Source organism: Schistocerca serialis, chromosome 1, assembly GCF_023864345.2.
Source record: "Schistocerca serialis cubense isolate TAMUIC-IGC-003099 chromosome 1, iqSchSeri2.2, whole genome shotgun sequence".
NCBI lineage: Eukaryota > Metazoa > Arthropoda > Insecta > Orthoptera > Acrididae > Schistocerca > Schistocerca serialis.
Window position 1 is genome coordinate 487,271,059 of NC_064638.1, and position 16,163 is coordinate 487,287,221.

General features: G+C 52.0%; 17 non-coding genes across 17 annotated transcripts; all 17 read right to left on the reverse strand.

The window, feature by feature from the left end:
• Positions 1–6,570: 6,570 nt before the first annotated feature.
• Trnah-gug (transfer RNA histidin (anticodon GUG)) lies at positions 6,571–6,642 on the reverse strand. The gene has a single exon. It is a non-coding gene; the product is annotated as a tRNA-His (tRNA).
• A 380-nt stretch (positions 6,643–7,022) lies between these two features.
• Trnae-cuc (transfer RNA glutamic acid (anticodon CUC)) lies at positions 7,023–7,094 on the reverse strand. The gene has a single exon. It is a non-coding gene; the product is annotated as a tRNA-Glu (tRNA).
• A 445-nt stretch (positions 7,095–7,539) lies between these two features.
• Positions 7,540–7,621, reverse strand: Trnal-uag (transfer RNA leucine (anticodon UAG)). Its single transcript has one exon. It is a non-coding gene; the product is annotated as a tRNA-Leu (tRNA).
• Positions 7,622–8,368: 747 nt separating this feature from the next.
• Positions 8,369–8,440, reverse strand: Trnah-gug (transfer RNA histidin (anticodon GUG)). Its single transcript has one exon. It is a non-coding gene; the product is annotated as a tRNA-His (tRNA).
• Positions 8,441–8,804: 364 nt separating this feature from the next.
• Positions 8,805–8,876, reverse strand: Trnae-cuc (transfer RNA glutamic acid (anticodon CUC)). Its single transcript has one exon. It is a non-coding gene; the product is annotated as a tRNA-Glu (tRNA).
• A 445-nt stretch (positions 8,877–9,321) lies between these two features.
• On the reverse strand, positions 9,322–9,403 carry Trnal-uag (transfer RNA leucine (anticodon UAG)). Its single transcript has one exon. It is a non-coding gene; the product is annotated as a tRNA-Leu (tRNA).
• A 747-nt stretch (positions 9,404–10,150) lies between these two features.
• Positions 10,151–10,222, reverse strand: Trnah-gug (transfer RNA histidin (anticodon GUG)). Its single transcript has one exon. It is a non-coding gene; the product is annotated as a tRNA-His (tRNA).
• A 364-nt stretch (positions 10,223–10,586) lies between these two features.
• On the reverse strand, positions 10,587–10,658 carry Trnae-cuc (transfer RNA glutamic acid (anticodon CUC)). Its single transcript has one exon. It is a non-coding gene; the product is annotated as a tRNA-Glu (tRNA).
• Positions 10,659–11,103: 445 nt separating this feature from the next.
• Trnal-uag (transfer RNA leucine (anticodon UAG)) lies at positions 11,104–11,185 on the reverse strand. Its single transcript has one exon. It is a non-coding gene; the product is annotated as a tRNA-Leu (tRNA).
• Positions 11,186–11,932: 747 nt separating this feature from the next.
• On the reverse strand, positions 11,933–12,004 carry Trnah-gug (transfer RNA histidin (anticodon GUG)). Its single transcript has one exon. It is a non-coding gene; the product is annotated as a tRNA-His (tRNA).
• Positions 12,005–12,368: 364 nt separating this feature from the next.
• Trnae-cuc (transfer RNA glutamic acid (anticodon CUC)) lies at positions 12,369–12,440 on the reverse strand. Its single transcript has one exon. It is a non-coding gene; the product is annotated as a tRNA-Glu (tRNA).
• A 445-nt stretch (positions 12,441–12,885) lies between these two features.
• Trnal-uag (transfer RNA leucine (anticodon UAG)) lies at positions 12,886–12,967 on the reverse strand. Its single transcript has one exon. It is a non-coding gene; the product is annotated as a tRNA-Leu (tRNA).
• A 747-nt stretch (positions 12,968–13,714) lies between these two features.
• On the reverse strand, positions 13,715–13,786 carry Trnah-gug (transfer RNA histidin (anticodon GUG)). The gene has a single exon. It is a non-coding gene; the product is annotated as a tRNA-His (tRNA).
• Positions 13,787–14,150: 364 nt separating this feature from the next.
• On the reverse strand, positions 14,151–14,222 carry Trnae-cuc (transfer RNA glutamic acid (anticodon CUC)). The gene has a single exon. It is a non-coding gene; the product is annotated as a tRNA-Glu (tRNA).
• A 445-nt stretch (positions 14,223–14,667) lies between these two features.
• Positions 14,668–14,749, reverse strand: Trnal-uag (transfer RNA leucine (anticodon UAG)). Its single transcript has one exon. It is a non-coding gene; the product is annotated as a tRNA-Leu (tRNA).
• Positions 14,750–15,496: 747 nt separating this feature from the next.
• Trnah-gug (transfer RNA histidin (anticodon GUG)) lies at positions 15,497–15,568 on the reverse strand. Its single transcript has one exon. It is a non-coding gene; the product is annotated as a tRNA-His (tRNA).
• A 364-nt stretch (positions 15,569–15,932) lies between these two features.
• Positions 15,933–16,004, reverse strand: Trnae-cuc (transfer RNA glutamic acid (anticodon CUC)). The gene has a single exon. It is a non-coding gene; the product is annotated as a tRNA-Glu (tRNA).
• Positions 16,005–16,163: the final 159 nt, after the last annotated feature.

The following is a 16,163-nucleotide window of genomic DNA, read 5'->3' on the forward strand; positions in this document are numbered from 1 at the left end:
TCGAAGGAAAACTAAAATCCTCTTGAAGTCAAAGTGCAGGCCTATAATGACAGCAAAGCAGTCGCTCGGCGCCTACACGCCTTAAAATAAAAAATGAAAGAATAACAGCGCATCAGGCGCTTTCCACCTAAATGCAATAAAGAAAGAATAAAATTTGAAAAAAAAGAATAAAAAATCAAATACTGCCTGGGTTAGTCCTCTCAGTAACAGGGAAGGAACACCCTTCACACGTCCCATGACATTATATTCAAAATGCTTCGTGGCGGCCATTAAAATAAGTAATGAAAAAAGTCACAAAAATTAAAAATATCGACACATGTCAAAGGAATGAATATACTCCCGAACTTTCCGAACTGTCCGGCGGATAAAGGGAAGTAAAACACAATCCTCTCCGACGTGTTTAAAAAGAAAATAAAAAATCCTCTGTTCTTAAAAACCAAACAATCTCCGTGGCAGCGGCGTGCGCAACGCACCCGTGAATGCACGCCGATAACGGAGGAACCAGACGGTATAAAAAAATGAATTAAAAACAGAAAGAAATCACTAAATGACAGCAAAACACAAACACACACGAACACAGGATAACACTGTGTTAAACTTTTCGTCGTAATTTCCACATTGTAGTTCTGCACAAGCGTAAGCATCGTACTTGTTATGATTCACTGTTCCTGTAGCATTCAATTTGCATTAACTATGTATCCGGACCCGGAGACAATGCAAAACACAGAAGTAAAGAAAAGTCGCAGCAGTGAAGTGTTGATTACAACAGTTTGTCGTGGGCAAATGCAAGTGCAATTTGCAGAAAATTGGCAAAGATTTTGGCATAGTCTTTCCTGGTTTTAGTGAGGTCATGTTGTGTGGATAAATAAACCAGATAGGCATAGTCGTCCGTAAGTCGCAATTGCAGGAGGGCGAACACAGTGTGAGCCACGATCCATGCAGTGGCGGCACGCTTCGTATGCGGATAAGGGTTGAAGTCCGGGATCAATGCCGTGTCCGCAGAAAAAGCGGCAGCGCTGGTCCGGTTGATAAGTGCGAGCATCCTGGCGGCAATGTTCCAAGTCGACCGTGACCTCAGGCACACGAAACGATGTTCTAAGGTGTCGTCTTGACGACAGTCTTCACACAAGCTCGATGGAGATAAGTGAATGCGGCGCAGCTTTTCGTTGGTGGGAAGAATTCTGTTAACCACTTGGTACCAAAAGCTGCTGACGTCCGCTGACAAGAAGGGAGCATGAACGTGAGCCCACACCGTCCGCCACGCAGATCGCGGGTAGCGCGCCTCCATCTTATTACTGACTGGCCGTCCTCTTAGTCCCTGGTAGACACGTTTCACAGTCCGTGTGCGATGGTCGAGTACGTCGGCGGCGAGATAACTTTTTTGAATGTAGTATTCTCGAACATAACGCAGCTGAAACGGTATTGTAGTCGGGTCGAGAGGTGCTGCTTCAGATAGAGGCCGATGAATAGCGAACAGAACAGCTGTGGGGCTCGACGGATCCTGTTCAATGGTGACGCTCGTCCGATGAAGGAGCAATGCTGCGGCTTTCATAGCAAAATGAATGAGCCCGAGCCCACCCTGTTCGCGCGGTAAAGTACATGTTTCGTAAGACACCTTGAAAATATGTCCCCGCCACAATAGCCAATAGACTGCCTGTGTTATGGCTCTGCCCAAATTCTTGGGTACCTGAAATAACTGTGCGAGGTACCAGGCTTTGCTGAGCAAGAAAACATTTATTAAAATCACCCGCTGTGTTAATGCGAGGGTGCGAGTAGCGGACAGGCTAGCCATAGCTCGTATGCCATTTAAGACAATACGCCAGTTGTAGGACGCAGTCTGTAACAGATTGGCCCGAAAGCGAACACCCAAAATTTTGTGTTCCTGCTTCACTGTAAACCATGGGCGTTTGAAGCCACGTGTCGCTGCATAAATAGGCAGAAAAACCGTCTTACGGGTATTGATGCTCGCACCGGATGCACGTTCATACTGTGTAAGAACTGCGCGTATTGTAGCAAAGTCGGTAGCCGAGGACACCAAGAGGCCAAGGTCGTCAGCATAAGCGCGACAAACGTGCTTCTCATTCCCAATACGTATTCCCCTACAAACACTATGCAACTTACGCAACAAAGGATCTAAGGAAATAGCGTAAAGCGCCATTGACAGAGGGCACCCTTGTTTGACGGAACAGCAGAGCGGAACAGGTTCCGATAAAAGTCCATTGATACTAATCCGTGAGGTGGAATTTTGGAAAAGGTTAAAAATCATAGTTATATATTTTACACCGAAACCAAACTTCTGGAGCACTCGCCAGAGATATATGTGGCTAACTCTGTCAAAAGCCATTGCAAAATCGACGGATAAAATGCCAAAAGGAATCCTATTCGTCGAAGCATAGGCAATGGCATCTCGGTATGTCGACACAGCACCATAGAGAGTGCGTTGAGGCACTGCACAGTATTGAAAGGGACTAATGAGTTTTTTCATGACCAGCTTCAAGCGGGAAGAGACACATTTGGTGAAGAGTTTGTAATCACCATTAAGAAGGGTGATTGGTCTAAGATTGCACAGTTTCCTGGTGACCGGAACCTTTGGAACCAAGACCACAATACCTTCCAGGAAGGACGCAGGGACATCCACACCATTTAAAATTTCATTAAAAACGTCAGACAGGGCAGAGCCAAACAAGTGCCAAAAATGCAGATAAAATTCCGGTGGCAACCCATCAGCGCCCGGTGATTTGTTCTGGGAACACAGTTTTAAGACATCACCCACTTCGTCCACGGTAAAGTTTTCTGTGAGACGACGGCGATCCGCTACGGATAAGACGTATGGAACGTCGTGGAGAAGCTCGGAAATCGCGGCAGCATCAGTATATTTCTCACTGAAAAGTTCGATGAAGTGACGGTGGGCCTCGGCAAGAATTGCCGCCTGGCTATTAAGCCGCGCACCGTCAGCTGATTCCAGCTCTGTGACGTAACGTCGCTTTGCGCGCCGGCGTTCGCGCAGCTGATGAAACACGGAAGGCGCTTCATCAGCAAGCGCCCCGGGGGCTCGGCTCCGTACGACAGATCCGCGCAACGATTCCCGTTTCAAATCCAGAAGACGGAGTTTTATACGCCGAATTGTCGCCATCCGAAGAGCGGGATTGTTTGTGTGCAGGTGGATGGCATCATTTAAACAGCTCTCGTAAAATTGCAATGTAGAACGCTCCCAGTGAGCAACATCCTGACTGAACTCCAGGATGGCCTTGCGTAATGCCGGCTTAACAAATTCTACCCACCAAGACAAAGTGGAGGCATATAGACCACGATATTTCAGCACCCTCTGCCACACACGCACGATAACCGGCGCAAAATGTGGGTGTGAGAGATGTCGCACATTAAACTTCCATAATCGACTTGCGCGGGGTTTATCCGCCAATAGAGAATGAAAGCGGCAGACATACGCACAATGATCGGAAAAAATCACGGGGTGAACAGAGGAGTCCGTAAGACAGTGCTGTTTATCACGAGAAACGTAAATCCTATCGAGCCGACTTCTTCCCGTGGGATAAAAGAAAGTAAAGCCCACGGCCCGCGGGTGTAAATAACACCACGAGTCAATTAAATTCATCTCAGCAACGAGCGTCTGTAATTCTAGGCACTTATACGGCCGTGGCTCCTGATCTCTATCGTCCAGCACGCAATTAAAATCGCCGCCCATGACTACAGGCAGGTGGGGGCCCTGTAAAAGGTGACAAATGTCACTGCTATAAAACACACGGCGACGTGGCTGCCCGTCGGCACCAGAAGGGGCGTACACGTTAATATATCTTACGTTGTTGATCGTGCAAGCTACACCACGACCGTTAGGAATTGTAGCGACATTACTATAGTCATGACCAACACGAATTAAAATGGCAGTACCACAATTACACTCGACATCAAAGTTCAAGAGTACTTGATAGCCCGGAATGGAGTGAAGTAGATCTATCACAACCTCCTGCAAAAACACGACGTCAGCAGCAATGTAATTTAAAAAACCCACAAAACTTGCAAACTTCACAGACGACTCCAATTTATTAAGATTAATAGTAGCCACAACTGATGGAGGGCGGGCTACCATAGACAACAAGGAAAAACAAATAAAACAAATTAGACGGCAGGAGTGGACCCACCCTCCTCCTCCATATCGTCTGCCCAGTCACAACGTTCAGACGGTGCAGCTGAAGTAGATGGTTCTTGTGTGGGAGGTGCAGACGCGGAATCCTGCGAAGGGGGACGCGTGCGACGCTGGGGGGTGTCTTCCGCCTTACGCTTAACTGAAAGTTGTGCCGGGTTCGTTGCCTGAGACGTCGTAGTGTCCATTGCAAGAGTTACATCAGAGTGGTGCAACATTTCCTTTAACTGCTGTACAACCTGTTCCCGCCTGTCTGCCGACACACTTGTCGTAGGCGCTGGCTGACTGCTCGCCACAGGACGCGGTGGACGACGCCCCCCCGCAACCGACGGCCGAGATTCGACTACGGGGCGAGGCAAGGGCTTGTGCGCCGGCTTTTGCACAGATTTTTGTTTTTGTTTTGATTTCGGACGGGGAACCTGCTTCCATTCCGGAGACGGGCTGCGTTCTCCGCGAGAAAAAGACCGTGTGTCTAAAATCCGCGAGCTACTGGCACTGCGGAAGCGGTCAGCATTGCCACGCCGTTCCGAAACACTTTCACGCCTGGGCTTTGGTTCCTGTGAGGCAGGAACCGCGTCCGGAAACCCGTGAGGTACGGAATGAGATGGTGACGAATCCACTACAGCAACAGGGGGGGTAACCACCTGAACGGGTTCTGATCCGGTCCGTTCCGGAACTTCAGGCACAGCCGAAGGCGGAATCGGTACAGTAGTGGCGGGAACTGACTGAGAGAGTACGGACACGGTTTGAACAGAATCAGAACCGGTTGCAGTGGCATCGACATCCATCGCGACCGCAGCAACTAACGGCGTTTCCGTTTCCGCGGAACGTGCCGGTGAACGGGGAACACCTAACAACACGGCCGCGTACGACGCGTCGTCATCTTGCCCACGGGGCGGCAGCTGCACAGGGCGCCTACGCCTAGGACAATTTTGCCGAAAATGGTCTGTGGCATTGCAATAGGAACACGTTTGCGGCTGACCACTATACGAAATAAAAGCCCGGTGGCCGGCCATAACCAAAAACGAGGGAACGTGCTTCCTCACAATCATCTTTACACTACGGATACCGTTCTCAACCTGATAGATATAAGCGGACGACCACTTTTCTTTTGTAATCGACAAAACTGTGCCATAAGGCATAAGGCTACGAGCTATTGTCTCATTCCTAGTCTCAAACGGCAGATTGAATACCCGAACATTTCGAATACCGAATCCAGCATTCGACAGAGTCACATTGCTAATTGTCCCATCAGAGTGTTTGAATTTACGTACGCCACCATTTTCACTGACAAGAGCATCACACAATTCCGGACATTTCAATTTTACGAACAAAGAGTTCAGGAACGCGTCTAATTGCAATCCTAGTACTTCACTTTCAGGAATTTGCAAGTCATTTTTCATCCACGAATGAATTTCGAAAGCAGACGGTCGGGTTACGTTTCTATCAAATTCGCACTGGATATTATTTTCTCGGTCTTCAGAATCCATGTTAACTTACAGTTCAGCTGACTACAGCAGCGAAGAAACAGTCACCGCGAAGAACCGTCGCCGACTGCGAAGCACACGTAAACACCGCCCGACACGCCGGAGCGAGCGCGCGATGTGTTCGGGCCCACGACTCCGAAGAGACTGGTGCCTAAAACCAGCGCCTTAGACCGCTCGGCCACGTTACCGTTGCAGCAGCAGCGGCAAAACGTTTCCTTTGTACTACAAAGATCACTTCGAAATGGAAGTATCTTGGCATGTATTTCCACTGCTCTCCCACTGGAAGCGTCCCTTTAGGCCATCCACAGCAAGAAAAAGCCGTGCCCGCCGCATGGTAGCGACGCCACTTGTCTGTAGCTGTCGCAGTTAAGGAGACAGCGTCAAGAGACGTTTTCGTGCCGTGACCAGGTTTCGAACCTGGGCTTTCCGTAACCACTAAATTATCGTAGCTGTAACTGTCAGGCGGAGCTAGAATGCTCCATGTGTCAAACATATGTGAGCTCAAGGAGGTTACACTTGAAGAAAAAGCGGCAGGTTAACGCGATCACAGCGAAACCCCCGACAGCTACAGGACTCGAAACCGCGCCAACAGAGAGACTGGTGCCTTAAACCAGCGCCTTAAAGCGCTCGGCCACGCTACATGCGCTGCTTGGTGCGCCAGTGTTCCTAGCATTTGTACAAACAGTGCACGCCACAGCTTCCTGTTCTGCTGGGACTGGCTGCTCATCCATCGCACTTCAAACAACTGCCCTTTTCGACTACAGAGAGCAGCGGACGTCTGCGCTCTGGGAGGCGACATTACGTGTTGGGGATGAAGTAGTAGTGCAAACTGCGGCCTGCGGAACACGAGTGAAAAAAATCAAGAGAGTACTGTCATTTCGAGTACTCGTCATTGCAACGGCAGCAAGGCAAAACTTTCAAAATTGCCGTGACCAGGATTCGAACCTGGGTTATTGCGGCCACAACGCAATGTCCTAACCACTAGACGATCACGGCCATGGCCACGGAGGCGCCCGCGAAGGCAGCTGGCTGGAATGCAAGTGGCGATACCCAGCAAAGCCTAGGCCAAGGTGTACGCCACAGCAGTGTGAGACACGGTCTCCATCACATGTATACGAGCAAATGAACGTGCCTGCGCTGTCAGGACACTAACTACAGTGGTTAGCTGCATTCACCTCCGTGGCAATGTCTTGCAGTCCCCCAAGCCTCTTGACTACAGGTATGTGGCTGGATAACAAGTGGATAGACGCTTCATCTCTCTCGCCGTCAGGTGTTGCCGTGAATCATACTTAACGTAGCTTTCTGCACGCGTCAGCGTAGCGTCAGTCGAGCAAAGTCGAGACAAGTCGCATAAGAGGAGCAACAAAAACGCGCCATTCCGGTACCGGGAATCGAACCCGGGCCTCCTGGGTGAGAGCCAGGTATCCTAGCCACTAGACCACACCGGACAACGACGGCAGTGCTCTTTCCAGCGAACTCAGCAGTCACCCACGGTTAACTGACGACAACTGTAAAAAATCCACTCTCTCGCGTTATAGAACGGCGTGCTCCGGACGCATTTCGTGGAGACGGACGCCAGCAATGATGAGAGCAAAAGGTGCCTACAAATCCTGTCGTTGCACCACGCACTGTTCTACGACAATTCACCAAGCAGACGCTCACGCCTTGTTGTGCTGTTTCCTTTGCGGGCAATGAGTGCATCTGCTTTCGACACAGGAAACATTACACGTTTGGCAGCTGTTGGATTGGAACCCACGCCTCCGAAGAGAATGGTGCCTGAAACCAGCGCCTTAGACCGCTCGGCCACGCTACCTACACAACACGCGCGTCACAAGAGCTGCGTCCTACCCCACGAGAACACACCGCAACGGCACAAAAATGAGACGTAAAAAGTGGCAACGGTGGGATTCGAACCCACGCCTCCGAAGAGACTGGTGCCTAAAACCAGCGCCTTAGACCGCTCGGCCACGTTACCGTTGGAGCAGCAGCCGCAAAACGTTTCCTTTGTACTACAAAGATCACTTCGAAATTGAAGTATCTTGGCAATCGCCGTGCCATGTATTTCCACCGCTCTCGCACTGGAAGCGTCTCTTTAGGCCATCCACAGCAAGAAAAAGCCGTGCCCGCCGTATGGTAGCGACGCCACTTGTCTGTAGTTGTCGCAGTTAAGGAGACAGCGTCAAGAGACGTTTTCGTGCCGTAACCAGGTTTCGAACCTGGGCTTTCCGTAACCACTAAAGTATCGTAGCTGTAACTGTCAGGCGGAGCTAGAATGCTCCATGTTTCAAATATATGTGAGCTCAAGGAGGTTACACTTGAAGAGAAAGCGGCAGGTTAACGCGATCACAGCAAAACCCCCGGCAGCTACAGGATTCGAAACCGCGCCTACAGAGAGACTGGTGCCTTAAACCAGCGCCTTAAAGCGCTCGGCCACGCTACATGCGCTGCTTGGTGCGACAGTGTTCCTAGCATTTGTACAAACAGTGCACGCCACAGCTTCCTGTTCTGCTGGGACTGGCTGCTCACCCATCGCACTGCAAACAACTGCCCTTTTCGACTACAGAGAGCAGCGGACGTCTGCGCTCTGGGAGGCGACATTACGTGTTGGGGATGAAGTGGTAGGGCAAACTGCGGCCTGCGGAACACGAGTGAAAAAATCAAGAGAGTACTGTCATTTCGAGTACTCGTCATTGCAACGGCAGCAAGGCAAAACTTTCAAAATTGCCGTGACCAGGATTCGAACCTGGGTTATTGCGGCCACAACGCAATGTCCTAACCACTAGACGATCACGGCCACGGACGCGCCCGCGAAAGCAGCTGGCTGTAATGCAAGTGGCGATACACAGCAGAGCCTAGGCCAAGGTGTACGCCACAGCAGTGTGAGACACGGTCTCCATCACATGTATACGAGCAAATGAACGTGCCTGCGCTGTCAGGACACTAACTACAGTGGTTAGCTGCATTCACCTCCGTGGCAATGTCTTGCAGTCCCCCAAGCCTCTTGACTACAGGTATGTGGCTGGATAACAAGTGGATAGACGCTTCATCTCTCTCGCCGTCGGGTGTTGCCGTGAATCATACTTAACGTAGCTTTCTGCACGCGTCAGCGTAGCGTCAGTCGAGACAAGTCGCATAAGAGGAGCAACAAAAACGCGCCATTCCGGTGCCGGGAATCGAACCCGGGCCTTCTGGGTGAGAGCCAGGTATCCTAGCCACTAGACCACACCGGACAACGACGGCAGTGCTCTTTCCAGCGAACGCAGCAGTCACCCACGGTTAACTGACGACAACTGTAAAAAATCCACTCTCTCGCGTTATAGAACGGCGTGCTCCGGACGCATTTCGTGGAGACGGACGCCAGCAATGATGAGAGCAAAAGGTGCCTACAAATCCTGTCGTTGCACCACGCACTGTTCTACGACAATTCACCAAGCAGACGCTCACGCCTTGTTGTGCTGTTTCCTTTGCGGGCAATGAGTGCATCTGCTTTCGACACAGGAAACATTACACGTTTGGCAGCTGTTGGATTGGAACCCACGCCTCCGAAGAGAATGGTGCCTGAAACCAGCGCCTTAGACCGCTCGGCCACGCTACCTACACAACACGCGCGTCACAAGAGCTGCGTCCTACCCCACGAGAACACACCGCAACGGCACAAAAATGAGACGTAAAAAGTGGCAACGGTGGGATTCGAACCCACGCCTCCGAAGAGACTGGTGCCTAAAACCAGCGCCTTAGACCGCTCGGCCACGTTACCGTTGGAGCAGCAGCCGCAAAACGTTTCCTTTGTACTACAAAGATCACTTCGAAATGGAAGTATCTTGGCAATCGCCGTGCCATGTATTTCCACCGCTCTCGCACTGGAAGCGTCTCTTTAGGCCATCCACAGCAAGAAAAAGCCGTGCCCGCCGTATGGTAGCGACGCCACTTGTCTGTAGTTGTCGCAGTTAAGGAGACAGCGTCAAGAGACGTTTTCGTGCCGTAACCAGGTTTCGAACCTGGGCTTTCCGTAACCACTAAAGTATCGTAGCTGTAACTGTCAGGCGGAGCTAGAATGCTCCATGTTTCAAATATATGTGAGCTCAAGGAGGTTACACTTGAAGAGAAAGCGGCAGGTTAACGCGATCACAGCAAAACCCCCGGCAGCTACAGGATTCGAAACCGCGCCTACAGAGAGACTGGTGCCTTAAACCAGCGCCTTAAAGCGCTCGGCCACGCTACATGCGCTGCTTGGTGCGCCAGTGTTCCTAGCATTTGTACAAACAGTGCACGCCACAGCTTCCTGTTCTGCTGGGACTGGCTGCTCACCCATCGCACTGCAAACAACTGCCCTTTTCGACTACAGAGAGCAGCGGACGTCTGCGCTCTGGGAGGCGACATTACGTGTTGGGGATGAAGTGGTAGGGCAAACTGCGGCCTGCGGAACACGAGTGAAAAAATCAAGAGAGTACTGTCATTTCGAGTACTCGTCATTGCAACGGCAGCAAGGCAAAACTTTCAAAATTGCCGTGACCAGGATTCGAACCTGGGTTATTGCGGCCACAACGCAATGTCCTAACCACTAGACGATCACGGCCACGGACGCGCCCGCGAAAGCAGCTGGCTGTAATGCAAGTGGCGATACACAGCAGAGCCTAGGCCAAGGTGTACGCCACAGCAGTGTGAGACACGGTCTCCATCACATGTATACGAGCAAATGAACGTGCCTGCGCTGTCAGGACACTAACTACAGTGGTTAGCTGCATTCACCTCCGTGGCAATGTCTTGCAGTCCCCCAAGCCTCTTGACTACAGGTATGTGGCTGGATAACAAGTGGATAGACGCTTCATCTCTCTCGCCGTCGGGTGTTGCCGTGAATCATACTTAACGTAGCTTTCTGCACGCGTCAGCGTAGCGTCAGTCGAGACAAGTCGCATAAGAGGAGCAACAAAAACGCGCCATTCCGGTACCGGGAATCGAACCCGGGCCTTCTGGGTGAGAGCCAGGTATCCTAGCCACTAGACCACACCGGACAACGACGGCAGTGCTCTTTCCAGCGAACGCAGCAGTCACCCACGGTTAACTGACGACAACTGTAAAAAATCCACTCTCTCGCGTTATAGAACGGCGTGCTCCGGACGCATTTCGTGGAGACGGACGCCAGCAATGATGAGAGCAAAAGGTGCCTACAAATCCTGTCGTTGCACCACGCACTGTTCTACGACAATTCACCAAGCAGACGCTCACGCCTTGTTGTGCTGTTTCCTTTGCGGGCAATGAGTGCATCTGCCTTCGACACAGGAAACATTACACGTTTGGCAGCTGTGGGATTGGAACCCACGCCTCCGAAGAGAATGGTGCCTGAAACCAGCGCCTTAGACCGCTCGGCCACGCTACCTACACAACACGCGCGTCACAAGAGCTGCGTCCTACCCCACGAGAACACACCGCAACGGCACAAAAATGAGACGTAAAAAGTGGCAACGGTGGGATTCGAACCCACGCCTCCGAAGAGACTGGTGCCTAAAACCAGCGCCTTAGACCGCTCGGCCACGTTACCGTTGGAGCAGCAGCCGCAAAACGTTTCCTTTGTACTACAAAGATCACTTCGAAATGGAAGTATCTTGGCAATCGCCGTGCCATGTATTTCCACCGCTCTCGCACTGGAAGCGTCTCTTTAGGCCATCCACAGCAAGAAAAAGCCGTGCCCGCCGTATGGTAGCGACGCCACTTGTCTGTAGTTGTCGCAGTTAAGGAGACAGCGTCAAGAGACGTTTTCGTGCCGTAACCAGGTTTCGAACCTGGGCTTTCCGTAACCACTAAAGTATCGTAGCTGTAACTGTCAGGCGGAGCTAGAATGCTCCATGTTTCAAATATATGTGAGCTCAAGGAGGTTACACTTGAAGAGAAAGCGGCAGGTTAACGCGATCACAGCAAAACCCCCGGCAGCTACAGGATTCGAAACCGCGCCTACAGAGAGACTGGTGCCTTAAACCAGCGCCTTAAAGCGCTCGGCCACGCTACATGCGCTGCTTGGTGCGACAGTGTTCCTAGCATTTGTACAAACAGTGCACGCCACAGCTTCCTGTTCTGCTGGGACTGGCTGCTCACCCATCGCACTGCAAACAACTGCCCTTTTCGACTACAGAGAGCAGCGGACGTCTGCGCTCTGGGAGGCGACATTACGTGTTGGGGATGAAGTGGTAGGGCAAACTGCGGCCTGCGGAACACGAGTGAAAAAATCAAGAGAGTACTGTCATTTCGAGTACTCGTCATTGCAACGGCAGCAAGGCAAAACTTTCAAAATTGCCGTGACCAGGATTCGAACCTGGGTTATTGCGGCCACAACGCAATGTCCTAACCACTAGACGATCACGGCCACGGACGCGCCCGCGAAAGCAGCTGGCTGTAATGCAAGTGGCGATACACAGCAGAGCCTAGGCCAAGGTGTACGCCACAGCAGTGTGAGACACGGTCTCCATCACATGTATACGAGCAAATGAACGTGCCTGCGCTGTCAGGACACTAACTACAGTGGTTAGCTGCATTCACCTCCGTGGCAATGTCTTGCAGTCCCCCAAGCCTCTTGACTACAGGTATGTGGCTGGATAACAAGTGGATAGACGCTTCATCTCTCTCGCCGTCGGGTGTTGCCGTGAATCATACTTAACGTAGCTTTCTGCACGCGTCAGCGTAGCGTCAGTCGAGACAAGTCGCATAAGAGGAGCAACAAAAACGCGCCATTCCGGTACCGGGAATCGAACCCGGGCCTTCTGGGTGAGAGCCAGGTATCCTAGCCACTAGACCACACCGGACAACGACGGCAGTGCTCTTTCCAGCGAACGCAGCAGTCACCCACGGTTAACTGACGACAACTGTAAAAAATCCACTCTCTCGCGTTATAGAACGGCGTGCTCCGGACGCATTTCGTGGAGACGGACGCCAGCAATGATGAGAGCAAAAGGTGCCTACAAATCCTGTCGTTGCACCACGCACTGTTCTACGACAATTCACCAAGCAGACGCTCACGCCTTGTTGTGCTGTTTCCTTTGCGGGCAATGAGTGCATCTGCCTTCGACACAGGAAACATTACACGTTTGGCAGCTGTGGGATTGGAACCCACGCCTCCGAAGAGAATGGTGCCTGAAACCAGCGCCTTAGACCGCTCGGCCACGCTACCTACACAACACGCGCGTCACAAGAGCTGCGTCCTACCCCACGAGAACACACCGCAACGGCACAAAAATGAGACGTAAAAAGTGGCAACGGTGGGATTCGAACCCACGCCTCCGAAGAGACTGGTGCCTAAAACCAGCGCCTTAGACCGCTCGGCCACGTTACCGTTGGAGCAGCAGCCGCAAATCGTTTCCTTTGTACTACAAAGATCACTTCGAAATGGAAGTATCTTGGCAATCGCCGTGCCATGTATTTCCACCGCTCTCGCACTGGAAGCGTCTCTTTAGGCCATCCACAGCAAGAAAAAGCCGTGCCCGCCGTATGGTAGCGACGCCACTTGTCTGTAGCTGTCGCAGTTAAGGAGACAGCGTCAAGAGACGTTTTCGTGCCGTAACCAGGTTTCGAACCTGGGCTTTCCGTAACCACTAAAGTATCGTAGCTGTAACTGTCAGGCGGAGCTAGAATGCTCCATGTTTCAAATATATGTGAGCTCAAGGAGGTTACACTTGAAGAGAAAGCGGCAGGTTAACGCGATCACAGCAAAACCCCCGGCAGCTACAGGATTCGAAACCGCGCCTACAGAGAGACTGGTGCCTTAAACCAGCGCCTTAAAGCGCTCGGCCACGCTACATGCGCTGCTTGGTGCGACAGTGTTCCTAGCATTTGTACAAACAGTGCACGCCACAGCTTCCTGTTCTGCTGGGACTGGCTGCTCACCCATCGCACTGCAAACAACTGCCCTTTTCGACTACAGAGAGCAGCGGACGTCTGCGCTCTGGGAGGCGACATTACGTGTTGGGGATGAAGTGGTAGGGCAAACTGCGGCCTGCGGAACACGAGTGAAAAAATCAAGAGAGTACTGTCATTTCGAGTACTCGTCATTGCAACGGCAGCAAGGCAAAACTTTCAAAATTGCCGTGACCAGGATTCGAACCTGGGTTATTGCGGCCACAACGCAATGTCCTAACCACTAGACGATCACGGCCACGGACGCGCCCGCGAAAGCAGCTGGCTGTAATGCAAGTGGCGATACACAGCAGAGCCTAGGCCAAGGTGTACGCCACAGCAGTGTCAGACACGGTCTCCATCACATGTATACGAGCAAATGAACGTGCCTGCGCTGTCAGGACACTAACTACAGTGGTTAGCTGCATTCACCTCCGTGGCAATGTCTTGCAGTCCCCCAAGCCTCTTGACTACAGGTATGTGGCTGGATAACAAGTGGATAGACGCTTCATCTCTCTCGCCGTCGGGTGTTGCCGTGAATCATACTTAACGTAGCTTTCTGCACGCGTCAGCGTAGCGTCAGTCGAGACAAGTCGCATAAGAGGAGCAACAAAAACGCGCCATTCCGGTACCGGGAATCGAACCCGGGCCTCCTGGGTGAGAGCCAGGTATCCTAGCCACTAGACCACACCGGACAACGACGGCAGTGCTCTTTCCAGCGAACGCAGCAGTCACCCACGGTTAACTGACGACAACTGTAAAAAATCCACTCTCTCGCGTTATAGAACGGCGTGCTCCGGACGCATTTCGTGGAGACGGACGCCAGCAATGATGAGAGCAAAAGGTGCCTACAAATCCTGTCGTTGCACCACGCACTGTTCTACGACAATTCACCAAGCAGACGCTCACGCCTTGTTGTGCTGTTTCCTTTGCGGGCAATGAGTGCATCTGCCTTCGACACAGGAAACATTACACGTTTGGCAGCTGTGGGATTGGAACCCACGCCTCCGAAGAGAATGGTGCCTGAAACCAGCGCCTTAGACCGCTCGGCCACGCTACCTACACAACACGCGCGTCACAAGAGCTGCGTCCTACCCCACGAGAACACACCGCAACGGCACAAAAATGAGACGTAAAAAGTGGCAACGGTGGGATTCGAACCCACGCCTCCGAAGAGACTGGTGCCTAAAACCAGCGCCTTAGACCGCTCGGCCACGTTACCGTTGGAGCAGCAGCCGCAAAACGTTTCCTTTGTACTACAAAGATCACTTCGAAATGGAAGTATCTTGGCAATCGCCGTGCCATGTATTTCCACCGCTCTCGCACTGGAAGCGTCTCTTTAGGCCATCCACAGCAAGAAAAAGCCGTGCCCGCCGTATGGTAGCGACGCCACTTGTCTGTAGCTGTCGCAGTTAAGGAGACAGCGTCAAGAGACGTTTTCGTGCCGTAACCAGGTTTCGAACCTGGGCTTTCCGTAACCACTAAAGTATCGTAGCTGTAACTGTCAGGCGGAGCTAGAATGCTCCATGTTTCAAATATATGTGAGCTCAAGGAGGTTACACTTGAAGAGAAAGCGGCAGGTTAACGCGATCACAGCAAAACCCCCGGCAGCTACAGGATTCGAAACCGCGCCTACAGAGAGACTGGTGCCTTAAACCAGCGCCTTAAAGCGCTCGGCCACGCTACATGCGCTGCTTGGTGCGACAGTGTTCCTAGCATTTGTACAAACAGTGCACGCCACAGCTTCCTGTTCTGCTGGGACTGGCTGCTCACCCATCGCACTGCAAACAACTGCCCTTTTCGACTACAGAGAGCAGCGGACGTCTGCGCTCTGGGAGGCGACATTACGTGTTGGGGATGAAGTGGTAGGGCAAACTGCGGCCTGCGGAACACGAGTGAAAAAATCAAGAGAGTACTGTCATTTCGAGTACTCGTCATTGCAACGGCAGCAAGGCAAAACTTTCAAAATTGCCGTGACCAGGATTCGAACCTGGGTTATTGCGGCCACAACGCAATGTCCTAACCACTAGACGATCACGGCCACGGACGCGCCCGCGAAAGCAGCTGGCTGTAATGCAAGTGGCGATACACAGCAGAGCCTAGGCCAAGGTGTACGCCACAGCAGTGTGAGACACGGTCTCCATCACATGTATACGAGCAAATGAACGTGCCTGCGCTGTCAGGACACTAACTACAGTGGTTAGCTGCATTCACCTCCGTGGCAATGTCTTGCAGTCCCCCAAGCCTCTTGACTACAGGTATGTGGCTGGATAACAAGTGGATAGACGCTTCATCTCTCTCGCCGTCGGGTGTTGCCGTGAATCATACTTAACGTAGCTTTCTGCACGCGTCAGCGTAGCGTCAGTCGAGACAAGTCGCATAAGAGGAGCAACAAAAACGCGCAATTCCGGTACCGGGAATCGAACCCGGGCCTCCTGGGTGAGAGCCAGGTATCCTAGCCACTAGACCACACCGGACAACGAAGGCAGTGCTCTTTCCAGCGAACGCAGCAGTCACCCACGGTTAACTGACGACAACTGTAAAAAATCCACTCTCTCGCGTTATAGAACGGCGTGCTCCGGACGCATTTCGTGGAGACGGACGCCAGCAATGATGAGAGCAAAAGGTGCCTACAA